Source organism: Solea senegalensis, linkage group LG8, assembly GCF_019176455.1.
Source record: "Solea senegalensis isolate Sse05_10M linkage group LG8, IFAPA_SoseM_1, whole genome shotgun sequence".
Lineage (NCBI taxonomy): Eukaryota > Metazoa > Chordata > Actinopteri > Pleuronectiformes > Soleidae > Solea > Solea senegalensis.
In genome coordinates this window covers 12609779-12622122 of record NC_058028.1, presented here as the reverse complement: position 1 = coordinate 12622122, position 12344 = coordinate 12609779, and the positions used below count along the sequence as shown (strand labels likewise).

General features: G+C 39.3%; 1 long non-coding RNA gene across 1 annotated transcript; it reads left to right on the top strand.

Annotated features, from left to right (window-relative positions):
* Positions 1-1839: 1839 nt before the first annotated feature.
* Positions 1840-2323, top strand: LOC122773212. Its single transcript, XR_006360865.1, has 3 exons — positions 1840-1908; positions 2004-2130; positions 2226-2323. It is a non-coding gene; the product is annotated as an uncharacterized LOC122773212 (long non-coding RNA).
* The last annotated feature ends 10021 nt before the right edge of the window (positions 2324-12344 follow it).

Sequence of the window (12344 nt, the reverse complement as noted above, 5' to 3'; positions counted from 1 at the left end):
CAAATTTGAGGACATGAGACTTGCTTAACTACAAGAATCGACTAAGACTTGCGTAAAACGACTGGAAATGGCTTGACTATATTTATAGTACATTTTCTCAAATACAGTTGAGCCCATTTTTTCACGACAGCGTCACTTAGTGCCTGGGCAAAGAAATTGCAGCAGTTTCAAGCAAGCAGAATTAAGCCCCTCCATTTTTGTCACAGTGAAGAAGTTACATACACATACAAGTATAATATGAATGACAGAGCCACTGTTTAAATTACTTAACACTGTGACAATAATATAAAATATAATATAATGTTTTTGTCATGCTTTCATTTTTGGAAATGTATGCACTCTATAGAATTAACGTAATCAGCCATACAGTTATTAAATCAACCATTACTATACAATGTTTTTTCACTGAACTACCATTGATGGGCTAACAGTTCGTTTTGCAGGGCTGCAAGCTAAAGTTAATATTTAGGCGAATGTTGTTTCCATTGACAAGAGTGCTCCATGTACATGACTCTCCAAAATTAATATTTAATTTTAAACAACTTCACTAAGTACTTGCACTGTGATTGTCTATCGTTCATTGATGCAAGTGAAAAAAAACGCAATTCACGGAGCGGCCTACACTCTTCTCGCTTTTGTGGCCTTGCGTACAAACCTGGCAACCGAGCGACTCCACTACGTGAACTTTCATTAGTCCATTCAAATCCCGCAAAGAAAGGTAAGACAGGAAGTCAGGTGGTTGCTACTTTAAGCTAACACTAGCTAACGTCTCGCTGAGTGAAAAGCAGATGATAAGTGCGGAAAACGTGTCGGTTCTTTCAGCCAAATATTTATAACCATGGTTTAATTGACATGGACTGTCAGTATTCTTTACATTTTATTTATTTTATTATTATTTTTATTTTATAACGTGGTCCCCCAGTTGTATGGAACCACCAAGCAGTCTTTACACTGTACGAGTAACAGTGATTTTGTCACAGATATAACTGTAGCAGTTCAAAGTGACTGTCTTTTTAAACAATTAAATCTAAATCTTCTATACTCACACGACTTGACTTGTAACTTTCTTGATTTTTGCAAGAATGAGAATTAGGTTAAGACTTCAGACTTGCTTGACTTGCTTATTATGTTTGACTTACATCATCACTTATGTATTTACTAATTTTATAGGCTATTACTGTTCAGGAGGGGCCATGTCTCCAATACCCTCAGATGGAGTAACGGGAGACATATGTCCAGTTGGACACTACTGTCCCATGGGCTCAGCTTCTCCTGTACTCTGCCCTGATGGAACTTACTCGAACACAACAGGTACAGAAAAATGAACCTGAATAATATAAGAGGTATCAATATCTAATATATAAAATGCAGGAAGCTATTTGATTTTCCTATTTTTGATTGTGTATGCAGGGGAAGAGGCCTGGTGCAGGGAAAAAAAATTAACCTGCATAATAAATGAGATATCAAAATATGTAATATAAAATGCAGGAAGCTATTTATTTTTCCTCTCTTTGATTGTGGATGAAGGGGCGGACGTGTGCGATGACTGTTTCTCAGGAACATACTGTCTGTCAGGAGAAGGTGTCCAGCCCTGTCCAGCAGGACACTACTGTGTTGGTGGTGGTGTTGAGGGCATCCTACCTTGCCCTCCTGGCACATACAGCTCTCAGATTGGCCTCAGCCAAGTAGAGCAATGCCTCATTTGTCCAGCAGGTGAAAGTGTTGTCACATGTTTGTTAGCAGTGCTCTGGCTCAGAGACACTGGGTCGTTTTAAATGTATAGGTGAGCTGAATCTGATTTTTAAAAGTTTAAACATTTTCATGCTTTGATAACAGGGTTCTACTGTGAGGACTGGGGTCTGTTTGAGCCAACTGGACCCTGTCAGGCTGGTTATTACTGCATAGCAGGTAAATGTGTATGATGTAAGCAAAGTTATTTACCATAGATTTGTTTGTATTGCTAAACTGGGTTGATGACTGAACTTCACTTAAAACTTCTCGAGGTGTAAACTTTCAGAACCCTGATGGCAACTTCAGCACTGGTATAGGAGGTGCATGTCCAAAAGGAAGTTACTGTCCTGAGGGAAACACTCTCCCTCTGCCATGTCCACCAGGGACCTACTCCAACAGGTCAGTGGGTGAAAACATTACACCCATACCGCACATAGTTTCACCAATTCACCTTTTACTTTGTTACAATATATTATGTGGGTATGTCTTTGCAGTCTTCATTTGACAGACGTCTCTGAGTGTATTCCATGTCCAGCGGGTCACTTCTGTGGTACTGCAGGTCTTACTCATCCATCTGGTCTGTGTGAAGCTCGATTCTACTGTTCAGGGGGAGATAAAACAGCTACAGGTACAATTGGCATGGCATGTTCAAATTTGACCAAACTGTTTCAGTTTTCAATGAATCAATTTATTGTTAATACTGTGTATTTCTATAATTAATATATACTGCATGGATGGTAACCCTGTAAATAGGCAGAAGAGAAACACATGCTATAAATGCATGGAATTTGAGTTTGTGTGGGTCTAACCTGTGGGTAGTTGTAACCAAGGGCAGTGTGAGTCAATAGTGCACAACAACACAAATGTTTGCTGTGTGTTTTGTGTGTAAAAACATGTCCACTGACACCTGCAGATTTTCCACCAGAAGCAAGGGAGGTACTGATGTTGATCGCTCAACCTCTCAATCATCATCACTCCTGTCCTCCTCACCAACAATACATACACACAGACAACACATTGACAACTGCAACCTCGAAAAACAAAGTCTCCATTTTCTTTTTATATATATATATATTTAGATTTATATATATATATATATATACATATATATATACATACACACATATAGATAGAGAGATAGAGATAGATAGATAGATGTATATATATATATATATATATATATATATATATATATATATATATATATATATATATATATATATATATATATATATATATATATGGAGAGAGAGAGAGAGAGAGATAGATACTGTATATTAAGGCAAGAGAAGCAATGAAAACCAACACCTGATTTTATTTTATCTATTTTTTAAGTCTATAAACGTTTTGTCAAATTTTGTCTATATATTTTATGGAAGAAACGTTTATTTCTTTAGGGGATGAAGTTGGAAAAAGAAAGCACACTAACACAGATATGAGTTTACTGCTACAGGTGCAGGTGGAGAGAAGATTCCTGAAGCACACAACACATGTGGTTCATTTTTAAACACATATATCCAGTAAATAGATACACTGTAGATAATGTGACTTGTGAAATGGTAAAAGGCCTGTATTTGTACCATTCAAAGCTGCTTTACATGGCAGTTTTTGCCATTCATCCATTCACTCACATAGTCATACAGTGCATCAAACGCACATCCTTCCCCACCCATTCACACGCTGTATACTTACACCCTAATAAAAAAGCAGATTTATTTCTGCTGATGAAAAAGCAGACCTTGAATTCTTTTAAGAACGTGACCAATTTATGATACAGATAGCAGAAATGAAAAAGACAGCATGCATTTGTGTGCCTTCCTCTCCCTCTCAGAGCTGAGCCTCAGGTGAAGACAGCTGTCACCCTGATCTACAGCTCCCAGCAGCTTCAGTAATGCAGGCCAAATAGCCTGAGTCTCTCAAAATGACGAAGTCATTGGGGAGGAAATTGGAAATCAATTCTTGTCAACACCAAACATAGCGTTAGCTCCATTTTATTTATTTTTTTTATAAGAGGCAGGTCTCAGATGTATTTGTTTAGGCTGCAGCAGCTCTCAAATAGATGCTATTATGTAGGAAAATGGAGGTGAACAGGAGCAAGATAAATGAGAAAGCGAAAGGAGATCTTTGACCTCTTTAATTATAATAAAAAGATTAACTTTAACTGTGGAAAATTGAGGATTTCTGTGTTGTTCCGTCATTCTTTAAACAGGTTTACCAACAGTTTCACTACCTCTCAGTAATGACTTTTCGTTACCTATTGATAGAACACTTTTAGCAAAATCGGGGTTACTTGCCTGGATCAATGTTTACAACTCTATTTATTTCTACAAGGAGACGTTCACTTTCTCATGCAGACTGTAGGGCTACTGCAGACAATTACATTGTGTTCCTTAATTGTAAATCAAGGCAGGGGGCACTTTTGTGGTCACAGCAGGCGCTGCTATACTACATGTAAACCATGTAGGTCATAGCATCAACCATGACACAGTACAGTGCTTCTGCATGCTGAGCACTTCATAACGATTATCCCAAGGGTGCCAGGGCTCACTGAGAAGCAATCAGGAACTGTGGCACGCCCTGCTCAGCTCTCCTCCATCTTCCCACAAGGCACTGCTCTGAGTCAGCCTCAATCCATTATGCATCAAAACCTGTTCTACAAATCTCCTCAAATAGAACAGAGTGTCAGGCATGATGAAGAACAATCAACCAAGGGGAGGGAATCAAAGCACCGAAATTCCCAGGATGAAAAATATTCCACTTTGCTCTCTGATGTCACTCTTTGTTTTCCTGTGTTTGTGTTGTTATTCACGTTGTATGTACATGTCTCTCATGGGATGCTTGCCAAGGCACAAGTCGTCCATCATCCTAATTGGTTGTGTTTAGACTGCAACAGTTGTGTTTGACAGAGAAGCTTTTCCAATCCTTCTGGTCAAAACAAAGCTGCAGTTCTGTTTTCAGAGATAGATAGCGATGTGAATGGAGGTAGCCACAGATGTGATTATCCCAGCCTTGTCTGGTCATCTGAATGCTTTTTTTTCTGCCTCAGTGTATTCGACTCTAGTCTCTGTTAGTCAAGCTCCATTGGACTGGTGTCAGTACCTGCTGTGTCGGTGTTTTTTTACATGAGTTAAGATGTTAAGGGGCAGATTACACTAGAAAGAAAAATATAACAGTAAAGCTTTCACTCTAGTCAAACACTGCTCAGGCACCTTTCAGTAAAATAATCAAGGTCAGCATTCAACCAACATGAGGTTTTACACACAGAACAAAGCACGTTTGTTTTCCGACCACAAGCAAAAAATCAGATCCCACACAAGGGAATCATCTGTTTACTAACGTCTGTTAATCACAAGTGTCTGTTAATCACAAGTGTCTGTTAATCACAAGTGTTCAACAATTCACGTTACAGGCTTCAAACTTGGCAGGTGAAGTGACTTTCTACGGGCGCCACTGTGTGCAGTATCGGCTTGGGCAGTATTTGAATGAGAAATGTAAGAGATATGAGTAGAAATTGCTAACAGTGCCACATGAAGGACAAAGCCAGTCCCTGTTGATATATTGGACAGCAAGGAACTATGGCAAATTCATCTTTGTCAGTCTGCTACTTTACATGATAACAGTATTTCTCATAACGGCCCATTTTTCAATCCATCTAATCTCCTCGCATCTTCCATTTCCTCCCACCCTCTCCTGTCAGACGGACATTTAATGGCACTGGCCAGCCATCATTCATGTTACTGTGTATTATCCATAAAATCACATCACTTTTTTACAACCTGACCAACTTTCATTTAGTCATTGAAGTTTTACTTTCATTCAGGTTTTGGAGCAGTTTCTTGAAAAGTCCGCCAACCTCTTAAACTTTAGCCTGTGTGAGTTTGTGACTCTCCTCATCACAGATACTTGAACAGTTGCATTTGCAGCAGGCGTGCAGCAGATCACAAAATTCACGGTTCAGATCGCATCATGTTTCTAATCATCTTTTTAAAGAAAAACTATTTCTTTTGTGAACAATTAAGGAAGCTATTAGGGAATCAAGTCCACGTCATAATAAAAAACTCAACTCAAGATGACATCCAATATTTAAATAAAATCTTGTATAAGAGAAACTTTCTTTCTGTTAACATGAACAGTGAATTAAAAGATTTCTGAATTAACAGCTTGTTGGAGGAATTAGATCTGAGCACCGCTGACTATGTTCTCTCAGCGCGCCGTTTACAGCCAGAGAGGGACAAGCAGCAATGACGGCTGCATGCAGCGCACAATGCACATGAACAAATACTAACAATAGCCATTCATTAATTCATTCATTCATTCATTCATGGAAAACACCCTTTAAATAAATGCTAACTAGCAATGAACAATGTTTCTTTGTTAATATTAAAAAATGAGGACAAACTTGCCGTGCTCATATAACATTTACTGTTCTTATTTAATTATTGCTTTTATTTCCAAGTCTCAACAACAAGCTTCAAACAGACTTCTCAGTCAAAGAAAAGAGCTTTATTTTATTTTAAATATTAAAACTACAGTAAATTATTAGACCAAAATGTACAGACCCTAACCCAAAGGACAGCAAGTGAAATCAAGCCAGTCGGCTAACAGCATCACATTTGAGTGTGAGTTGAATGATGTTCACTGACCTTATGAATAAATGAATGGCACTTAACTTCTACTAACTACTAACTTCAACCAACATTCTACTTAAATTCAATCAAGCCTTAGGTCTAAGCCAACTCTTAATCTGTATCAAAGTCTTCCATCATCCATCACAATGTTTTACTGTACGAACATCACAATGCCAATCAAGTGGACATCTGTCAACCCTAATTGACACCCTATCCCCACCAAGCTGGTTGTCAATTTGGCGCTATGATTGACAGCACATAACTGCAAACAACAACACTGCCCCCATTCCATTTGTGTACCTCTTACACAAAAGTTCAAGACATCCAGGCTGTATAAAATGACAGCACCATAGCCAATCGACCCTGACAATGTCCTCCGACTACCAACTGCCCTCTTAGCAAGATAGAAAGCATACACTGACGTCGACACAAAAACACAGGCTAATATCAACTAGGTAAAAAGACAGAATGTAGGTCATTTTAGCATGAAATTAAAACTTCTGAAAACCTTGTGTTAGTTCATGGAGGACACTGTAGTCATACATCCCCACATGTAGTCAGCTGGGTGTCCAATCATAGTCACTCTCTCTCTCTTATATTTATTGTCCCTGTTTTGCCTTTGTTTATATTTGAAGATTTATTGGTGAATTTAATTGGCGTCATTCTCAGTAATTCCTAGAACTTTACCCTGTCTCATAGTTTATTTATACATACTCGGCCTATTTTGATTAGTGGCTGACAGAGGAACATAACAGCCACTTGATATCTCCATCCCGAGACTGTAACTGACAGTGGAAAACTGAAGTGTCCCTCATTAGTGTTTCTCACACATGCAAAGCAGGGCATCTGGAAATCCACAGCAGTTCAGCGAGCTCCGTGTGACAGGTGTGAATAAAAATGCACATATAAAACAGAAGTTTAAGCCATACTGAAGTCCTCAGGATCAAACCCAAACTGTGCTTCCTGCCTACCATCACAGATGTCCATGTAAACACACACACACACACACACCACTAGTGATCCTACCTGTCCTCTGTGCTCTGCAGCCAAGAGCCACAGCAGCATATGTCAGTGTTTGAATTGGAAATCATCCTGGGTCAGCCTTACATCTCGTCCTTTGCACCTGTGGATGAGAGGGTGAAAAGCACATACATTTATAATCAAATTTTAACATTCTGATTTACTGTAGTATTACATTACGTATTTATGCAACACAAGGAAATACACGATTCCAACACTTCACATAATATGTATTGGGGGAGGAGGATTTTTTTTTTTGGTCCTTTCACTCCACTCGTGTTACATTATTCTTCAGAATTGGTGATTTTCTTGGGCAAAAACAGCTCTGGAGCAGGCAAAAGGAGAACATGCTAACTTCAAAGATGTTTTAAAGGACAACCACTTCACCAAAAGCCGCAATGCCAATGTTTTTATCATCCATTATCCTGTGCAAAGTTCGGTCATCCGTCCAATCATCATATGACAATTCTCCACCTCTATCTAACTCTGGACAGAGCAGACACTAATATTTTAAGAGACACATGAAAATAAAAAAAATAAAAATAAACACCTTTATGTACATGAGCAAACAGCTAACACAGCAACCCGAAATCAAAGCACCATCCTCCATTTACTTTAAAGGTCAAGTGTGTGTTTGCACATTGGAGGATTGCTTTTATAATGGTGGATTTGCCAGAGAGTAAGAAAGAACACTTACTTGCAGAGGAAATCAATATGGCCATGCACAGAGTCAAATCTGAGTGCGTAATGTGACTGTTTTGATAATGCACCCCTAAAATAAAATGTAAATACTATACCAATAACCTATTCTTTTACATGTATTATTTAAAAAAAGAAAAAGTGACAACTGTTTGGGTTTGAAGCTAGTGAAGACATCTGCGTTGAGCTTGGTGTCACACTGTGCTGTGCATTCATTTTCTCATTTTTTAGGACTTGAATAACAATGTTAACATGACAGAAACCTAAATGTTAAACATTATGTCACGAAAGTTTAGCAAATCAAGTTTAATCTCTTTATAATCTTCAATTTAAAGCAGATTTTAATCCACTGTTTTATGAGGACGAAGCAGAGTACAGTCTATAATGGCCCATAATCTTGGCACAATAATGAAACGTGCCATCTGATTCACTATTGCAGCTAATTGGAGCTCCACTGTGCTAATTAAATCAACGAGCCACCCGGCGCAGATATGCAATATGTGTGTCCTAACAGAGATGGGAACTCCCCCACTACTGTTTATGTGGACATTCCAGATGATATTCCATCTGATTTTCAACTGCCCATATAAGCACACTACACGTGGTGCTGTCTATTACAAGTCTCATCTGCCTGCGTATCCCGAGTTTTGAAAATCTCAGGCTTCCTTGTCACCAATTAAATGGGAAAATAATTATTTATGCCAGTTTCATGTTTTCACCAAGGCCCTGCTTCCTCTGACACTGCACCCGCTTGTTTTGATTTAGCCAACAGGAATGCTCCATTCCTCAGTTGCTCTGAAAAACTAACAAAATATTAATGTCACCTCAACAGCCACTATTCCCACTGCCTCTCTCCTATCTCTCACAATCACCCTTATCTCTCCTGTGCGCCAGCCCTCACCTCTTCTTTCATTTCCGAGACAGTCTATCGTTTCAGCAACATGGCAGTGTGATTGTGGCTTCCGCTGGAGGGGTAGAGTCGAATACTATCATCACTCCAGGGCCTTAATCAATAGTGTCAGTAATGGTAGTGGCAGGAGGAGAACAGTGGATAGCTGCAGGGTCCTAAGAGCTCATATTGGAGGGCTTTGTCTTTTCTCTATCTCTCCCCACAGTCCTGTTAAATTATTCTGCAGGTGTTCCTTTTGACAGCCTCTCTCCCAGAGGAAGAGAAACACTATTGCGTTATAAAGAGCATGGAGCTCATGTTGTCTGTTGAAAGGTCTACAGAGATACAGTCACTGACAAAGGTGCGCCAGAGTATCCTGAATGGGAATTCATAGCATGGGTCTTTTTAGCCGTACTACCTCAGTGGTGTAAGTTAGCAATGCATTAGTTTAATGTTAATTGTTAGCCTCCTAATTGCTGAATTTAGTTCATTAAAACATTCTCAATAAATCAACCGACAATGACGGTTCACAAGGCGGAACAGTGGAAAGCATTGTTGCCTCACAGCAAAAGGAATCCCGTTGTTTGCATGTTCTCACTGTGTGTGCGAGGGTTTTCTCCCAAGTACTGCAGTTTCCTACCACAGTCCAAAAATATGCAGATTAGGTTAACTGGACACTAGAAATTGATCGTAGGTGTGAATTTGAAAGTGAATGGCCACCCAGTCCAGGGTGTGCCCGGCATTTTGCTCCATGTCAGCTGGAATTGGCTCCAACACCGCTGTGACAATGAGTGAGTGAGTGAGTGAACTGACAACGACTGTTAAATTTAATTTGCGTGTAATTTCTTCTGACCCCATGTGCTGTGTAATTAAGTTTTATACAAGCAGAGCCCGTTCAGCTGGCAGGACATGCAGGGAAACAAATGTGAGATGAAATGAATCAGCCTCAGAGCTGCACCTGTGCCAAGGCATATCACCGCTACAGATATGACATGGTGGAGCACAGTGAGGTTACAACTATGGTGCTTCTCTGTGGGGACAACCTATTTCTCCAGGAGTAACCAACAGCGCTAAAACAGAAGTAAAAATCTTCCATAGCGACAAGCTTCTCTCTGACTGATGAAAAATAAGCGTGCCATGACGCATGCCAACAAACGTTTAGAATAGTTCCATCCAACCATCTACTCCTGCTTTATCTCTCACATGAGGGTCGCGGGGGGTGCTGTGCAAATCTCAGCTGACATAGGGCGAAAGGCGGGGTGCACCCTGGATAGGTCACCAGTCCATCACAGGGCCACATACAGAATCAAACAACCACCCACTCTCACACCAATGGTAAATCTAGAGTGTCCAATTTACCTATTCCCTATATTGCATGTTTTTGGACTGTGGGAGGAAACTGGAAAACATGGAGAAAACTTAGAATGGTTCCTTCATTCCTAAATATTATGTTAAATGTTGATTTTGATCTTATCAATCTTATTTTATTGCAAGACATTTATTTTGAGTTTATGGATATTTGTTTGTACCGATTCATACCGTTCGAGTCACAACAGCTTGTGAATATTCTCCTGAATGTGATGTATGCTAGTGTAATAAATAGCAAACGTGACGCAAGTGCTGCCAAATCATTCTGAACTGAAATACAGTATAATAATTGTAACCGGATTTCTATGACAAATTCATCTACAGTCCCTGCTCTTTTAGTTCAAATGTGACTTTAAACTACAGGATTCCCAAGGATTAAAAGCAAATGAGGTCTCTGGTGTGTGAGGAGGAGCCCTCTGTGTTTCACATTATTCAGGACTGCATGAGCTATAAAGCCCCAAGCTAACTGCTGTGTTCCTGCTCCACTGGCAGTGTTGAGAAGTGGGGAGAAAGCAATCTGTTCTCATAGGGGAAGACACAGGGAAAATAGGACATCAGTGTCGAGACATGGCAGAAGCCACTGAGGACCTGTGTAGATTAGGCGAGCAGGGCCCAAGCTGCCTGGCTGCACTGCACCAGCTCGACACAGCTCAGTATGCACGATTCAGTGTGCTCAACATACCGTAAACACCAAAAACTCTTATTACACCTCACTTCAAATGTCCTCACATGCAGCTTAGCAGCTCTGAGTGTGATTCATTTCCTCTGACAACCGTTACATGAAAATAGTAACTTTTATTTGTATGGCACTTTTCAAAACAATTTTACATAAGGAAAAAATGAAACAGTACAAATGTAAAACGGTAAAACACAAAACAATGAAGCAGAAGAAAGGCAGAATAATTAAAATAAATAAAATAATAGACTCAGAGGTTAAATGAAATAGCAAAAGTAATAAATATATAATGAAACGAAGGCCTTGTTAAATGAGTGAGTTTTGAGAAGTGATTTGAAATAGATTTTGTCTGTATCTACAGGGAGGGAGTTAAATGTGGACATATCGGAGAAAACCCCGGCACACATGCAAAATGAGTGCACCACTGTTTGGACCAAGAGGAAGCATGTACATTGAAAATAAAAGTTGTTTCTAGGATTTCTGAGACTTCCATTAATATCCTGAGAGAGCCAGAAGAAGTTACTTTGGACCTACTGGACAGTACAACGCCTCCTTGTCACAGCACCAAGGACTGCTTTTTATTTTAGTTATTTATTTATTTTTTAAAAGGCAAGGAAAAAAGTGCTTTTACTTTTTGGAGGACAGGGAGGTGAGCTGGTGGGAGGGGCAGAGAGAGCAGAAAAGATGCAATTTCACAGCTGAGCACACCCGCTTGGTTCTCCAGCATGAGCAGGGAAGGATTTTACACCTAAGGTAATAACAGGGTAGAGGTAGAAGATGGGATCAAATTTTTTACACTGCTACCCATCTGTTTCTCTTCATCGGGGACAGCGATGTTGCCCTTTACGAGGTCTTAAACTGGCACATACTGTATTTTAAAAGAACAACACAGTCTTCTACATTCACTTAACTTCCCCATGTGGTTCTTATTCAAACATCTGTAAGATTACACCACACATATTATTCTAATGATGGAAATCAAATGGCAGGTTGTTTTTTATCTAAATTTCCATGGGTGTTTGTAATAATAAAAGCTGTTAAACATTTTCATTCATTCCTACTATCCAAATATCTGTTGCATAATAGTAGTTTGAACTTGACCTCTTTACTCAGATCCAAGCCATACTTTGACATCACTATTCATGCTGCTTTTTACAAATGTAAAGATGAACCACTTGTTACTGGTTCATTCGAAATAGTATTAAAACTTGTCAGTTAAGAGAAAATGATAGGTTCACAAGAGTCAACTGAAAAAAAACTAACTTCTTGGCAATCTATCTAGTCGAGATATTTCAGTTAAAGTGGTGCAATACAATACAACGAAAAGTCAGAC